This window comes from Protopterus annectens, chromosome 13.part0 (assembly GCF_019279795.1).
Source record: "Protopterus annectens isolate FY-2018-M chromosome 13.part0, PAN1.0, whole genome shotgun sequence".
NCBI lineage: Eukaryota > Metazoa > Chordata > Ceratodontiformes > Protopteridae > Protopterus > Protopterus annectens.
In genome coordinates, this window is record NC_056747.1 from 715,553,874 (window position 1) to 715,570,563 (window position 16,690).

The window sequence follows — 16,690 nt, forward strand, 5'->3', positions numbered from 1 at the left end:
CAACTCGCAATCTTTCAGAAAGCAAACCCAATGACTTTCCCCTTTGCATGCCAACCAGGTCTCAAATGGCAGCCCCTTAGGAGGAAAGCTGGCACTATTCTCAAAAATTGGCATGTTGTCACAAAGGACAAATGGATCCTGGACATTATAAACAGAGGCTACAAATTCCATTTTCATACCCTTCCAAAAATGAGAGGCATACCAAACCTGCCACACAATCAAAGGGCAGGGGCACAAAAGCAAATTTCAGATCTTATAAACATGAAAGCTATTCAAGAGGTACCTACACGAACAAGGTCAAGGTTTTTATTCCAGGCTATTTCTGGTGCCAAGGAAGGGAAAAGATTGGAGACCTATTTTGGATCTTTCCATCCTAAGCACATTCCTACTCGTACCAAAATTCAAGATGCTCACTCTACAGCAACTTCTTCCCATGCTGGGCAAGGAGTCTTGGCTGGTAACATTGGACCTCAAGGAGGCATACCTGCATGTCCCAATCAGACAAAATTGCAGAAGATACCTCAGATTTCTTGCAGGTTCAACCCATTATCAATTCTCTGCATTGCCCTTTGGCTTATCTACTGCACCCAGAGTATTCACGAAATGTCTGGCATCAGTAATTGCCTACTGCAGATTTCAAGGGATACAAATATACCCTTATTTGGACGACTGCCTGATCCAAGCGGACAGCAAGCACATTCTTCTGAAACATCTGGCTTATGTAAAAATGTTATTAAACTCTCTGGGATACACAGTCAACAAAGAGAAATCAAGGCTAATACCCTCTCGGAAGATAATTTTCCTGGGTGCCAATTCGGACACAAACACCCAGACGGCCTACCTCACGCCAGAGAAACAGGGGCAACTAATTCAATATTTCAGAACACTGGCAAATTGCACCAGGCTGACTGCAAGGAAAATCCTGCAGGCTCTGGGATTCATGGCATCTTGCATCTTACTAATCCCATGTGCAAAGCTGCATATGAGAAAACTACAATGGTACCTAAAAAACATATGGTCTCAACACAGCCACAGTTTGGAAACAATACCACTAATTCCATGTCTGCAAAAGGAATTTCTGTGGTGGGCTCAAGCATGTCAAACAAACACAGGTTTTCCATTCAGCAAGCCTCAAGCAAATAAGTCATCACAACAGACGCCTCGGACTACGCCTGGGGGGCGCACATGACAGACCGGTGCATTCACGGCAAATGGTCCCAAAAAGAAAAGCACCTTCACATCAATCAAAAAGAAATGCTAGCAGTAATAAATGCTATTATAGCTTTCAAGGACCTTCTACAACCAGGTCAACTATTGATAAGAACGGACAACACCACAGTTATGTGGTACATAAACAAGCAGGGAGGAACACATTCTTATCCCCTATGCAGACTGGCCATGTCACTTTGGAACATGGCCATGGACTTACAAATGGAACTACAAGCACAGTACTTGCCAGGCAAGGAAAACACGCTGGCAGACAACCTAAGCAGGAATATGACAGATCCACACGAATGGAAGTTGCATCCAAAAGTTTTTACAGAAATAATGCAAGAATGGGGAAGGCCAGACATAGATCTCTTTGCCTCCCACAAAAATCATCAATTGACAAAATTCTGCTCAAGGATCTTCCATCCAAAGGCCTGGAGGGTGGACGCTCTCTCTTTCAGTTGGACATCAATGACAGTTTATGCCTTCCCGTCTCTTCCTCTGCTGCCCAAAGTCCTATTGAAGACCAGAGCAGACAGACCAAAGATGATCCTCATTGCTCCGGACTGGCCAAGGCAACACTGGTACCCACTCCTGAGGAGCCTGACACATTCCCCACCATGGACCCTGCCTCTAATGCCTCCTCTTCTGACTCAGCACAGCTTCAAAACTCTTCACAGTCAGCTAAAAACACTCAATCTAGCCGCATGGAAGATTCCTTAGCATCACAGCAGGCCCTACTCTCCAAGGAGGTGCAGGATGTCATTTTGGAGGCCAGAAGGCCATCCACTAGAAAAGCTTACTCCGCAAAATGGAAAAGTTTTTGTGTCTGGAATGAGAAAAAGGGCCAGAACCCTGGAAAACTGAATTTACCTCAAATACTACAATATTTGGCTGAACTGCTAAGCAGTGGACTTTCGTTCTCCTCCATCAAAATCCATGCCTCAGCCATTTCTGCAGAATACAACACTGATCCACCTTTATTCTCTCACCCTCTATTAAGACAGCTCCTCAGAGGGGCTAAGAATTTAAGACCTCCAAGGAAACAACCAATACCTGCTTGGGATCTTAATTTCGTTCTGGAAAAACTGACTTTGCCTCCTTTTGAGCCAGCTGCCTCATCAGATTTGCAATATTTGTCCTGGAAAACAGCTTTCCTTCTGGCTATCACTTCAGCTCGTAGAGTTTCAGAACTACAGGCTCTCATGGCTGTCCAGCCTTTTATCATCTTCCATCAGGACAGAGTTTCCTTACGAACCAGCCCGTCCTTTATGCCTAAAGTGGTATCCAGGTAGCTTTAAATCAGGCCATACATTTACCTACTTTTTATCCTAATCCTCAAAACAAAGGGGAGAGATTACTACATTCCTTGGACATCCACAGACAACTGTGTTATTATTTGGACAGAACAAAACCTTTCGGAAAATCAGAACAACTCTTTGTGGCCTATGCGGTAGGAGCTCAAGGAAAGCCAATTTCCAAACAGACAATCTCAAAATGGATAGCCCACTGCATACGCTTTTGCTATTCCCTTCATGGCAAAACTGTACCTACAGGCATTAGAACTCATTCCACCAGGGCCACAGCCACCTCTGCAGCCTTCCTCAGAGGAGTTCCTACCAAGGATATTTTGGAAGCAGCCACCTGGAGTTCTGTGCATACCTTCTCCAAGCACTACAACCTACCATTATACTCCAATTCTAGAGCAGGCTTTGCCACTGCAGTCTTGCAGGGCATTTTGGCTCCTCCTAGTTCCACCTAGTGCCTACCACCCCTTTCTTAGCTTTGGGATTCTACCCATCTGTTATGACTGCAGCTGTATGCACAATGAAATTAGTACAGTTTTGTACCTACCATAAATGTAGATGTTCGAGTGCTAATACAGCTGCAGTCCAGGTTTCTCTCCCTCCTTCCCCTCTAGGGGTATCCTTTTTCAGTGTATTTGCTTGCAACTACTGTTTTTTGATTATATTGCATTGCATTACTACATAATTTTATGTATTGCCTTCCTTCTGGGGGCACCTGACATCTGGGGCACGAAAAACTGAAGAAAATGGTGTCGGCTGGTTCTTTTATACCCCTGTCGCACTGACATCAGGGAAGAGGCAACGACAACCGACGCCGGACCTAGACTTTGGAATTCGACCAACCGTGGACCCGCCTGACGGCAGGAGAACCCATCTGTTATGACTGCAGCTGTATTAGCACTCAAACATCAACATTTATGGTAGGTACAAAACTGTACTTTCTTAATTGTGATCTCTTTTCTTACTTTAAACTGCGTACTATTCGTTGTCAGGCTAAGCTTTTAGCTAAACATTTTGGAGTTTGGCCTACGTTTGTCGGTATGGCATCCGCTGGTCTTCAGGCTTCTGATATCCCCAAGAAACGTAAGGATAAGGACTGCGACAGGCTTCCAAAGGTCGTCAGTCATACGATAGCCAGTGAGGCTCCTTTACAGCCCCTGCAGCCTGCAGATTTTCAACTGCAGACCTCGGCTGAGACCATTTCAGAGGCCCACAGGCCTCCGGCTTCCATATTGCCTTCTAACCTTCCCACCTGTTGCCTCTTCAGCTGGATCCGGAGCCACTAAGCTGACTCCGGTGTCTTTGGCCTCAGTTCTTCATTCAGACAGCAGGCTCATACTGACTACTTCGGCTGCAACTTCAGCGGTTACCAGGCCTCTCGAGTCTTTCAGACTTGCAAGTAAATCTTCCAGTCGTAAGCCTATGAAGAAACAGGCTAGAGTTTCCTCTCGTTCCCGTCATTCTCAAATGGTTAAAATGGCTGATGACCTTTTGACTCTTATTAGGGGTTCACAGCCTCCTCCTTCAAAAAGAGGTAAGGATGTCTCTCCTGAGACTTTGTTTTATTCAGGATGTTCATCGTGTTATACTGCTGCAGTCATCACACTTGGGTTATCCTGCCATCAGGCGGTCCCGCAGTCAGCCGAATCCCAAAGTCTTTGTCCTGCGTCGTTTGTCGTCGCTTCTTCCCTTACGTCAGTGCGACAGGGCATAAAAGAGGCAGCCGATGCCATTTTCTTCTGTCTTTCTTGCCGCGCGGTGCCCGAAGTAGAAGCAGTTCGCAAGTGCCGGTTGGCCAACTCCTGAGATTTTCAAATTGAATTTCAGCCCGAAGTCTTCTCTAAAGCTAAGTACCCCGTTGGGGAAACTTTTCTTGCCTTAGACCGATGTCAGACAAAGTTAATAATTGCATTTCTTGTGGGAAGCAAATACCTCATAAGGATTTTCATTCTTATTGTATTCCTTGCCTAGGCCCAGACCACGACGTCTCTGGATGTCGGTTTTGTGCTAGGTTCAACAAACGTACAATCAAGCGTCAGGCAGATTTCGCCCGACATTATTTTGTCAGAAAATTTAGCTATAGCATGTCGTCGGTGCAACCGACATCAGCAATGATTAAAAAACGCAAGGATAAGGACAGGCAACCAAGGCCAAGACCAGATACCAAGGCCTGCCGCTGGTTCTCCGGTTTTCAGCGAGGCGCCTACGCAACCCCTGACTACCGCTGATTTAGAAATTCTGACGGCCTCCCAGACCGAATCAGCTGGGCCTCAGGAGCCGATTCCATCTCAACCCTCGGACGCCAACCCTGACGGTGATCCGGAGATTTTGGACAGGCCTTCGGTTTCTGAAGGTGTCTTCAAACCGACAACTATCTCTATTAAGTCTTATGCTAAACTTAAAGCCCCCTTAAAGGTTAGGAAACCGGGTCCACAGACACCCCCACTGGCCCCTATGCCTAAAAAACATATGCTTAAGATGGCTGATGATTTAATTACCCTTATCAGGGGTTCACAACCCCCTCCTGACAAAAGGCCTAGACTGGAGGAAGATTATCCTTCCTCTGACCAAGCATCCATTTCCTCAGTTAACTCTGAGGACCAGGATTATTCCTTCCCTCCTTATGAAGACTCAAATGCTGAAGAGTCCATTCCCTCTGTCCCCCCCCCCCTGAAGACTACTCTTTTGGGGAAACTTTACACACCATGAGGGAACACTTCCACTGGGAAGGCCAAGATTACTCTGACTCTAAGAAAAGACTCCATGAGTTTCTTCTTCTTCCACACCATAGACCCCTTGCAATTCCTCCAGTTTTAGACATTTTGGATGATGTTTATACCGAATCTAGTCTAAACCCAGATACCTTACCTCCTGCACCAGCTAAACCAGACAGATACTACCGAGTCCCTGACTCTCATAAGTTTCTTTATAAAAGCCCTGTTGCAGACCCTGAAACCATTTCCCAGAGTCCTAAAGGGGTTAAGGCCTCTACTGCTAAGAATCCACTACCTTCTGAGAGAGATTCCAGAGCATTAGAAAGATGGGGGAAGAAAGTGTATATGTCTGCCACTTTGGCCATGAGGGCCTTGAACTGCCAATTCCACATGCTAAAATACCAGCAGTACTTGATTACACAGTTAAAGCAGAAAATGATCCCTCAGACAGATCAACCTGATTTCAAAGAGATGCAGGATTTGCTGCATGCAGCAGAATAGGTGGGAAAGCATACCTTACAGTGTGGTTTTGATTCATTGGAAGCCTCCTGTCACACGATCTGTAATACGTAGACATGCTTGGCTAAAAGAACAAGCCTTACCAGAACATGTCAAAGCAAAGTTATTGGATGCTCCTTTGCAGAAAGATGTCAAAGCAGAGGAAGTTTTAAAGAAAATGGAAGAAAAGGCAAAATCTATGCAGACAGTTAAAGATTTTTTTACAGGAACAACCTCCTCGTTTCAGCAGAAACTGGCCATCAAAAAAAATGGTCCTTTCCTGCATCAGACAGACCCCAAAGGGGTAGGTACAGACGCCCAAGGGGCAAAGGACAGCCACAAGGTTCTTTCAGGCCTAGACAATGGCATACAACAACTCAAAGAGGTGGAGATGAAAGATCTCAACCCCTCAGGAAACAAACACAATGACTTCCCTCTTCGCCTGCCAAGCAAAATTGCCCTGGCAGCACCTTTGGGAGGAAAACTGGCTCTATTTCCACAAAATTGGCGCATCATAACAAAGGACAAATGGGTTTTGGGTATTATTACCCGAGGCTACAGATTTCATTTCCACACTTTACCACGGATGAGAGGCATGCCAAGTCTGCCTCCAAACCAATGGGCAGAGGTACAAATGCAAATTTCAGCTCTCATGGATATGAAAGCAATTCAAAGGGTACCTACAAAGGAGCAAGGTCAAGGTTTTTATTCAAGACTATTTCTAGTACCAAGAAAGGACAAAGCCTGGAGACCCATTTTAGACCTCTCAATTCTAAACACATACCTGGAGGTACCCACATTCAAAATGCTCACACTACAGCAGCTTCTTCCCATGCTGGGCAAGGAGTCTTGGTTGGTAACATTGGACCTCAGAGGCATACCTGCATGTCCCTATCAGACAAGATTGCAGAAGATACCTCAGATATTTGGCAGGTACAACGCATTATCAATTCTGTGCATTGCCCTTTGGCTTATCTACTGCACCCAGAGTATTTACAAAATGCCTGGCATCAGTAATTGCATACTGCAGACAACGAGGAATACAAATTTATCCCTATCTGGACGACTGCTTGATCCAAGCAGACAGCAATGCCATTCTATTACAGCATCTGGCATTTGTAACAAAGCGGCTAAGTTGCCTAGGGTACACAGTAAACAAAAAGAAATCCAAGCTAATACCGTCACAAGACATAATATTCCTGGGTGCCAGCTTAAATACAACGGCCCAGATGGCTTACTCACGCCAGACAAATAATAACAACTGACTCAATATTTCAAAAAGATGGCAACTTTTACCTAGCTCACTGCAAGGAAAATCCTGCAGGCATTGGGGTTCATGGCATCCTGCATTCAACTAATTCCACATGCAAAGCTGCATATGAGGAAATTACAATGGTACCTGAAAAGTGTATGGACTCAACACAGGCACAGCCTCGAAACAAGTATACCTCTCACTCCCTGCCTTCAAAAAGAGCTCCTATGGTGGGCTCAAGCATGTCAAATAAACAAGGGTCTTCCTTTTGTCTTACCTCCAGCAAACCAAACTGTGACAACAGATTCTTCAGACTACACCTGGGGAGCACACATGGCAGGACAGTGCATACAGGGCAAATGGTCTGCAAAACAAATGCACCTACACATCAACCAAAAGGAGATGCTAGCTATGCAAAATGCACTGACAGCCTTCAAGGACCTCCTGCATCCAGGACAACTACTAATAAGGACAGACAACACCACAGTTATGTGGTACATAAACAAACAGGGAGGAACTCACTCCTACCCTTTATGCAGCCAGGCAATGACCTTGTGGAACACAGCATTGACTTACCAAGTACAATTGCAAGCACAATTCCTGCCAGGAAAGGAAAACATATTGGCAGACGAATTAAGCAGAAATTTGGCAGATACTCACGAGTGGAGACTACACCCACAAGTATTTTCAATGATAACTCAAAGGTGGGGACGCCCAGACATAGATCTATTTGCCTCCCCCAACAATTGCCAACTACAGAAATTTTGCACAAGGACTTCTCATTCCCTAGCCTGGAAAGTGGACGCCCTTTCATTCAGTTGGACAGCATTGACAGTCAATGTCTTCCCACCACTACCTCTCCTGACCAAGGTATTACTGATAGTCAGATCAGAGAGACCACAAATGATCCTCATTGCTCCGGACTGGCCTCATTAGCACTGGTACCCATTACTAAGGACCTTGACTCACAGCCCTCCATGGATCTTACCTGAACTCCCACTTCTGTTGACTCAGCAAAACTTTCAGATCCTTCACAGTCAGCTCAGGACTTTAAATTTAGCAGCATGGAGAATACCTTGAATTATCAATCAACACTTCTCTCAAAGGACGTCCTGAATGTCATTTTGGAGGCCAGGAGGCCCAGCACCAGAAAAACTTACTCAGACAAATGGAAAAGATTTTGTGCATGGAACCAGGCTAAAGGCCAGAATCCTTGGATACCAAACATTCCTCAAATACTGCAATACTTAACTGAGATGCTACACAAAGGCCTTTCTTTCTCATCCATTAAGATCCATGCTTCTGCCATTTCAGCTCAATATAATACAGATCCTCCCATATTCTCACACCCTTTACTAAGGCAATTTCTCAGAGGGGCTAAGAATATAAGACCCCCCCCCCCCAGAAAACCCCCAACGCCAGCTTGGGACCTCAACTTTGTTTTAGAAAAATTAACACTGCCTCCTTTTGAACCAGCCTTCTCAGCAGAACTACAATGCTTGTCATGGAAAACAGCTCAGTTGCTGGCTATCACCTCAGCACACAGGGTCTCAGAACTACAGGCACGTATGGCAGTGGAACCTTTCATCATTTTCCATCAGGACAGAGTCTCTTTACGTACTAACCCTACCTTCATGCCAAAGGTAGTATCCAGTGTGGCTTTGAATCAGACCATTCATTTACCCACCTTTTATCCAAACCCCCAGAATAAAGGAGAAAGACTCCTTCACTCTTTAGACATTCACAGACAACTACGTTACTATTTGGATAAGACAAAGACCTTCAGAAAAACTGACCAGCTCTTTGTATCCTATGCTGCAGGTTCACAAGGAAAGGCTATTTCAAAACAGACCATCTCCAAATGGATAGCACATTGCATCCGCTTTTGCTACTCGCACTATGGGAAAGCAGTGCCTGTTAATATTAGGTCCCACTCTACCAGGGTTACAGCTACCTCAGCAGCCTTTCTCAGGGGGGTTCCAACCAAGGACATTCTGGAGGCAGCTACTTGGAGTTCAGTACACACCTTTACCAAGCGCTACCACCTTCCATTATACTCAAAAACCAGAGCTGGTTTTGCCACTACAGTTCTGCAGGGCATCCTAGCTTCACCTGACCCAGTTTAATACAAGCCACCCATCCATAGCTTTGGGATTCAACCTAAGTGTGATGACTGCAGCAGTATAACACGATGAACATAGGACAGTTTTGTACCTACCATAAATGTAGATGTTCGAGTGTATATACTGCTGCTGTCCAGGTTATCCTTCCACCATCCCCTCTACATACCAGGGTGTTGGTTATAACTCCATGTACATCAATCTATTGGATGCATATCTATATGGTGTATTTGCTAACAGCTAGTACTGTTGTTTATCTACTAAGGTATTTTTGCATAGTTATTTGTATTGCCTTCCCAGTTGGGGGCACCTGACATCTGGGGCACGAAAAACTGAAGAAAATTGCGTCAGCTGCCTCTTTTATCCCCCTGTCACACTGACGTCAGGGAAGAAGCGACGACAACCGACGCAGGACCAAGACTTTGGGATTCGGCCGACTGCGGGACCGCCTGACGGCAGGATAACCCAAGTGTGATGACTGCAGCAGTATATACACTCGAACATCTACATTTATGGTAGGTACAAAACTGTATTTTCTGATACTTCTAGCATTTCTGTTGATGAAGAGGAGGCTTCTCAGGCTTTCTCTTCTTTTGAGGATTCAGAAGCAGAGGAGTCCATCCCTTCTGCTTCTCCTCCAGAAGATTTCTCTTTTGGTGATACTTTTAATACTCTCAGGGAGCATTTTAAATGGGAAAGTCAGGATTATCCCTTTTCTAAGAAAAGGATTACGGAGTTTTTGGATTTGCCTCAGCATAAGCCTTTGGCTATTCCACCTGTGTTGGAAGTGGTTGATGTTTTTCTGGAAAATTCCTTAACTGCTAATTCGGTTCCACCTGCTCCCAGGAAACCTGACGGGTACTATAGAGTTTCTGATTCTCATTTGTTTATTTTCAGTAATCCGTTGGCTGATCCAGAGGTTATTTCTCAAGGCCCTAAAAGAGTTAAGGCCACTGTTACTAAAAATCCTGTTCCTTCTGACAGGGAATCTAGGAACCTAGATAGGTGGGGTAAAGCAGTTTATACTTCTGCCACTCTTGCTATTAGGTCTACTAATTGCCTTTTTCATATGTTGAAGTACCAGCAGCACACCTTGGAAGCTATTAAGTCTAGGATAGCAAGTGTGCCTCAGTTGGCAGAGAGTAAGGATATGCAGGATTTGCTGAATTCTGCCAGTCTTGCCAATAAACATTCATTACATTGTAGTTTTGACATTCTAGAAGCCACCTGTAGGGCTACAGCTACTTGGCTCTGTTATTAGAAGGCATGTTTGGCTCAAGTGGCAGCCCCTACCAGAACCAGTCAAGGCTAAGCTTTTAGATGTACCTTTGCATAGGGACAGTCTTTTTGGCAGCAAAGCAGGGGAAGTGCTCAAGAAGATGGAAGACAAGTCTATGCAGACAGTTAAAGACTTTCTGCAAGTTCAGCCTCCTCGCTTTAGCAGGAATTACCCTTCTAAGGGTTGGACATTCCTTGGTGCCAGCAGACAGAACCATTCTAGGACTAGAGGTTACAAATATTCTAGGGGACAGGTGTCTACCCCTCAGAGGTTTAAGCGTTGGCAGGCTTCTTCTTCCAAGGCAGGAAGTTCTAAGCCTGCATCTCAATCTAAACATTTTCAGTTACTCTGTCCAACTTCTGCCTGTTCTTGCCTGCCCGGAGAGTCCTTTAGGGGGAAGGTTGTTCCTTTTTTGCAAATGTCTGGGCCACCATCACAGATGACAAATGGGTACTCAGAACTGTATCCCTAGGATACAAGTTTTCTTTCCGCACCTTTCCAGTACCCAGAGGATTCCCGGACTCTCCTCCAAACGAAAGGGCAGAAGTAGAAAAGCAAATTTTGTCTCTGTTACATCTGGGAGCAATAGAATCAGTTCCTGCTCATCAGGTAGGCCAGGGTTTCTATTCCAGACTTTTCCTAGTTCCAAAAAAAGAATGCACCTGGCGTCCTATCCATCCTGAACTCTTTCTGAATAATTCCAAAGTTCAGAATGCTCACTCTGCATCAGTTGCTGCCAATGTTAGAAAAGGATTCCTGCTTGGTGACATTAGATCTCAAAGAAGCTTATTTCCACATCCCTATCAGGGAAAGTTGCAGGCAATACTTTCATTTCAGGGTGGGCAAGCAACATTATCAATTCTCTGCGTTGCCCTTTGGCTTAACTACTGCTCCCAGAGTTTTCACAAAGTGCCTGACTCCAGTCATTGCTTTTTGCAGGCAGAAGAAAATTCTGATTTATCCATACTTGGTTGACTAATTCAAGCAAATTCTCAGGAACAGCTGTTAAAGGATCTAGAATTTGTAAAGACTCTTCTGTCTTCCCTGGGTTACACTCTCAATGAGGAAAAATCGAAAATGGTGCCATCCAAAGAGATAACATTCCTGGGAGCGTGTCTGAACAGAGCCGCCCAGATGATATATCTCACCCAGGAGAAGCAGACAACTCTTTCAGTTTACTTCAAGGACTTGGCAAGCCTGTCCCAGCTCCCTGCAAGGAAATACCTGTAAGATCTGGGATTCATGGCCTCTTGCATTCTCATGATTCCATATGCAAGACTGCATATGAGGAAATTGCAATGGTATCTCAAGAACATTTGGTGTCAACACACACAGCACCTGGATGTGATAATTCCTCTGCTTCCTTGTCTGCAGACAGAGTTTCTAAAGTGAGCAACAGCCTGTCTACAGAACAAAGACATGTCTTTTCGCCCACGCCTTGCCACTGAAGTTCTTACCACAGACGCATCGGACTACACCTGGGGGGGGCTCACCTGGATGGCAGATGCATATAGGGAAGTTGGAATGCCCAGCAGATGCACCTGCACATAAATTTAATGGAGCTGATGGCAGTCCAGCAGGCCTTACTAGCCTTCAAGCATCTTCTTTCTCCAGGGACCCTGCTTCTCAGGACTGACTCCACAGTCACGTGGTACATCAGCAAGCAGGGAGGGACTCATTCTTACCTCCTGTGCAGACAGAGCATGAGTTTTTGTTCCATAGCAGCATCCCTGGGCATGCATCTCCTAGGTCAGTTTCTTCCAGGAAGGCTCAGTGTTTTAGCAGACCAGTTGAGCAGACAGACTGTGGATCCTCACGAGCAGCAGCTGAACAGAGCAGTTTTTTACAGCATTATTCAATGTTGGGGCACTCCTCAAGTGGATTTTTTCTCCTCTTCAGACAACCATCTTCTACCTCTTTTTTGCACCAGACAGCATCACAGCAGAGCCTGGAAAGTAGATGCTCTGTCCTTCCCTTGGACGCTGCTGCCAGTTTATGCCTTCCCTCTTCCTCCGAGAGTATTATTGAAGATCAGGGATTAATGACCAAGGACTATTGTTATAGCTCCAGACTGGCCCAGACGGCATTGGTATCCACTGCTTCGCAATCTCTTAATTTCCTCCTTGGTGTCTTCCTCTGAAGCCAGATCTTTTGGTTCGGGAAGGAGGCAACATTCTACATCCTCATCTTCAGTCTCTCCATTTGACAGCATGGCTCATTGTATGACTCCATCCTTTTCTTCTTCCGTTTCCCAGCAGGTTTTTGACGTGCTGAGGGAGGCCTAGCACTAGGAAGTCTTATGCTGGCTAATTGGGAAAGATTCTCATTGGATGCAGGCTAGAGGGGAATCTTCTTCTCAGCCTGTACTTCCTCTGATCCTGGAATACCTGGCTGATTTGCTTCAGGGTGTGCTTTCTTTTTCTTCTATCAAGATCCATGCTTCAGCCATTTCTGCTCATTGTTCTTTTGAACAACTCATTTTCTCTCATCCCCTGATGAAATGTTTCTCAGAAGTCCTTACAACTTAAAACCTCCCAGAAGGGCGCCTACTCCAGCCTGGGATCTTAATTTTGTTCTAGAGAAACTCGCTTTTCCTCTTTTTGAGCCAGCTGCCTCTGCAGATTTAAAGTTTCTCTCGTGGAAGATTGCCTTCCTCTTGGCTATAACTTCAGCAAGGATGGTTTTGGAGCTGCATGCTTTGATGGCTGTGGAGCCTTTTCTCATTTTCCATGCATATAGGGTCTCTCTAAGAACCAAGCCCTCCTTTATGCCTAAGGTGGTTTCTAGCCTGACTCTAATCAGTCCAAACACATTCCTACCTTCTTTCCTAATCCTCAAAATAGAGGCGAAAGAATCTTACATTCTCTTGATGTGCATAGACAACTCAGGTTTTACCTGGACAGGACTAAAGACCTTTGGAAATCAGCACAGTTATTGGTCAGTTTTGCCCCTGGAGCCCAGGGCAAGGATGTTTCTAAGCAAACCATTTCTAAATGGTTTGCTCATTGTATTACGTTTTGTTATTCCTTTCATGGCAAGGTTCCTCCTCAAGGGGTTAGGGCCCACTCAATTAGATCAGCTTCCACTTCTGCAATCTTTTTAAGGGGTGTCCCTACTAAAGACATTTTGGAGGCTGTCACATGGTCTTCTGTTCACAATTTCACAAAGCATTATAATTTGCCTTTGTTTTCAAGAGCCAAGGCAGGGTTTGCCACTGGTGTGTTTCAGGGCATTATCTCCAATCCTTGATCCTGTTGGTTCCTCCCTTTTCTCTGGGCTTTGGTAGTCAACCCATTGGTTAGGACTGCAACAGTGAAACAAAACACGATGAACCACAGCACAGTTACCATAAATGTAGATGTTCGAGTGTATTCACTGTTGCAGTCCTGGTTTCCCTCCCTCCTTCCCCCTTTTCTCTCTTCCTAAAGTACAGGCTAAATTTGGTATTATTTGCCAAAATGGCTTTTGGTTTACGCCTTGTTTTCTGGGGGCTTCTGACTGTTATGGCAAGAAAGATTGAGGAAGTGACATCTGCTGCCTCCTTTTGTATCGGACGCCTTGACGTCCTTTACAACTGACGACAACCAATGTCATTTTTACTTACTTTTGGTATTCTGGTCGATTGAGAGCTACTGGGAGCCGGATAAACCCATTGGTTAGGACTGCAACAGTAAATACACTATAACATCTACCATATTTCCCCCAAAATAAGACCTGGTCTTGTATTCTTTCCCCCACCAAAATACTCATTAGGGCTCATTATCAGTGGATGTTTTATTTACCCACACCGTCCAACAAATCTAACTTTATTCATTTATTCATGTACAAAAATCAACATTTATTAATGAACACAAATCATTGTTTATTCATGTACAAAAATTGACATTTATTCATGTACACAAATTGACATTTATTTCGCACATTTCTGTTATTGGACAACAGTTCTAATGCATTAAAGCAGTTGTGTGAGAATTCTACATAAACAGTGCACCAAACATTTCAACTTCAGAATATCTGCACCTTGGCTTTAACAGTTATTCAAGTACAGCCATGTCATCTTTTTCTGGAACATTGTCATAAGTGTCCAACCCACAAATTTCGACCTAAATTTCTTGACTCCATTTCCTGTAGAACCATTGGCCCTGATCTGTCATGCCTAGCAATAGAGCTGTCCTGAAATGAGCACTGCTTGTCCAAGTAGCATGCTCATAGTGCATTGGCAACACATCTGTCAGTGATTTTATCCCATGACTTTTTCACCCAAGTCACAACTTCTTGCAGGCTAGGCTTCACAAAGTTTCCATGCTGGTTTCTCTCCATTCTATTTTCAATGTAGTCATTGAGTTCCATGCTCAAATGTTCCTTGAATGGCTTGTTTATTGCAATATCAAGAGTCTGGAGATAGGCAGTCATTCCTGCAGGAATCATTATTTGATCTATTCTTCTCTGTGCAAGGAATTTCTTCATTTCTTCAGCGCCGTGAGTGCTGGCTGAATCCCAAACTAGCAGATTTTTTTTGCCACCTCGCAAAACAAGTGGCAGCATTCCATCGACCCACTTCTTTATAGCTGCTTGTGTGCACCAGGTTTTTTCTGTTTCAAGAATGTAAATGCCTGAAACATGTTCAGTCTTATTTTTCTTGCCTTTACTAATGATTAGAGGTGGGATTTTCATTCTCTCTAGACGAATTGCCAAAATACAGGTAACACGTGCACTCTCTTAACCAGTGGAGGGAATGTAGATTGACGAGGCACCCCTCTGGTCAATTGTTTGAGATCCTTGGCCCATAAACACTGCAGTTTCATCCATAGCAATCATGTTGGAGAGTTGGTATTTAGAAAAGTCAATGCCATCAACAAAGTGCATGTTTAATAACTTCAGTATCTTCCAGCTTGAACAATGTTGTTGATCTTCTTAGAGACGGTTCATATCGGTGAAGAAAGCCATCCAGCCAGTGTTGTTGATGCTTTGAATTCTTCTGGGGATATTTCTAAGTGTGGTGCCATTGCAAGGGCGAAAGCTTGGATATCAGCCCTGCGCACAACCAAAGCCTTTGCTCTCCTATTAGCAAGCAATCCACTTACAGATGATGTCTTCCAGCTCAGGAAATAATGGTTGCCGACCTGATCCACACTTGCACTTCTTAATGTTTCCCTCGTCGGCCTGTTGACTGAGGTTATCGTACGCTGCACGCCATTTTCAGACCATTCGGAGATCTAACTTCTTCCCTCGTCAGATTCTTTCCCCGGGAGTTCGCCACAATTCCTTTCTTGTACGCGATGGAATATCTCTTTCTTTTTGCACTCATCTTGTCTGGGGGGGGGGGGGTTAATTTGGAGGCTTACGAGACCAGAGTGGCAACACAAAATTATGCTGTTTACGAAGAGAAGGCACAACCATAACCATGCACTATCATGTGCGCGTGCTTTACGCACGTTGTATGTACGTCGTTCGATCAAAATACGCCTGCCAGTGTTTATGGATCAAGGATCTCAACCATCAAATGTGAGTGATGGTTAGGGTTACAGTAAGAATTGTGGAGGACTCCCAGGCAAAGAATCTTAGGACTTTCTGCAAAGCGAAGTTGGGTGTCCGAATGGTCCGAAAATGATGAGCAGAATATGATAACCTCAGTCAACAGGTGTCAATAATATTATTTTATAATTCAACACGTCTGTCGTGTGTTGTTGACAAGCTTAACTGGGGCTTATTTTTGGGGTAGGGTTTATATCATGACCACCCTGGAAAACCATGCTAGGCCTTATTCTCTGGTTAGGTCTTATTTACAAATAAGTACGGTACATTTATTTTAAGTGTACACCACTGTACTTTTTCTGCAGTCTCAGAACCTCTCAGATGTCAAGATGATGTTTTGAATTCTGCCTTAGATAGAGATTTAATTGTTTGGTGCTTTGTTGCAGCGATGGTGTGTGAGAGAGGTAAGCTGATTCAGGAATCTCTCAGATTCCCCCCCCCCCTCCTCCTTTTCAAACTCTTCAGATTTCAAAGATGTCCTCCTGTTCTCATGTTGCAGTATTCTCACTGTGAGATCCTCCACCTGAGGAGACCTGAATGTCTGGCTCCTATACAGAAGCTTAAGCCCGGTTACGGTCAGGTGTATGGGACGTCACACACAGGGCCATAAACCCTGGGCCTTAAATGTGATGTATGCATGCACAGACCTCAGAACTTCTCTGCTGCAGTCAAACATTAGCTTGCTCTCTTCGCTCTGTGCTTCAGAAGACGTCTAAAGATAAGTACCCCATTGGGGAACCTTTCCGTTTTATTCCTTAGGCTTAGGTTGCTGTTGC

General features: G+C 44.6%; 1 protein-coding gene across 1 annotated transcript in view; it reads left to right on the top strand.

Annotated features, from left to right (window-relative positions):
• Nucleotides 1–16,690, top strand: part of SUPT6H (SPT6 homolog, histone chaperone and transcription elongation factor) — a 2,620,423-nt gene that overhangs the window by 491,322 nt on the left and 2,112,411 nt on the right. The gene's annotated exons all lie outside the window — the stretch shown is intronic.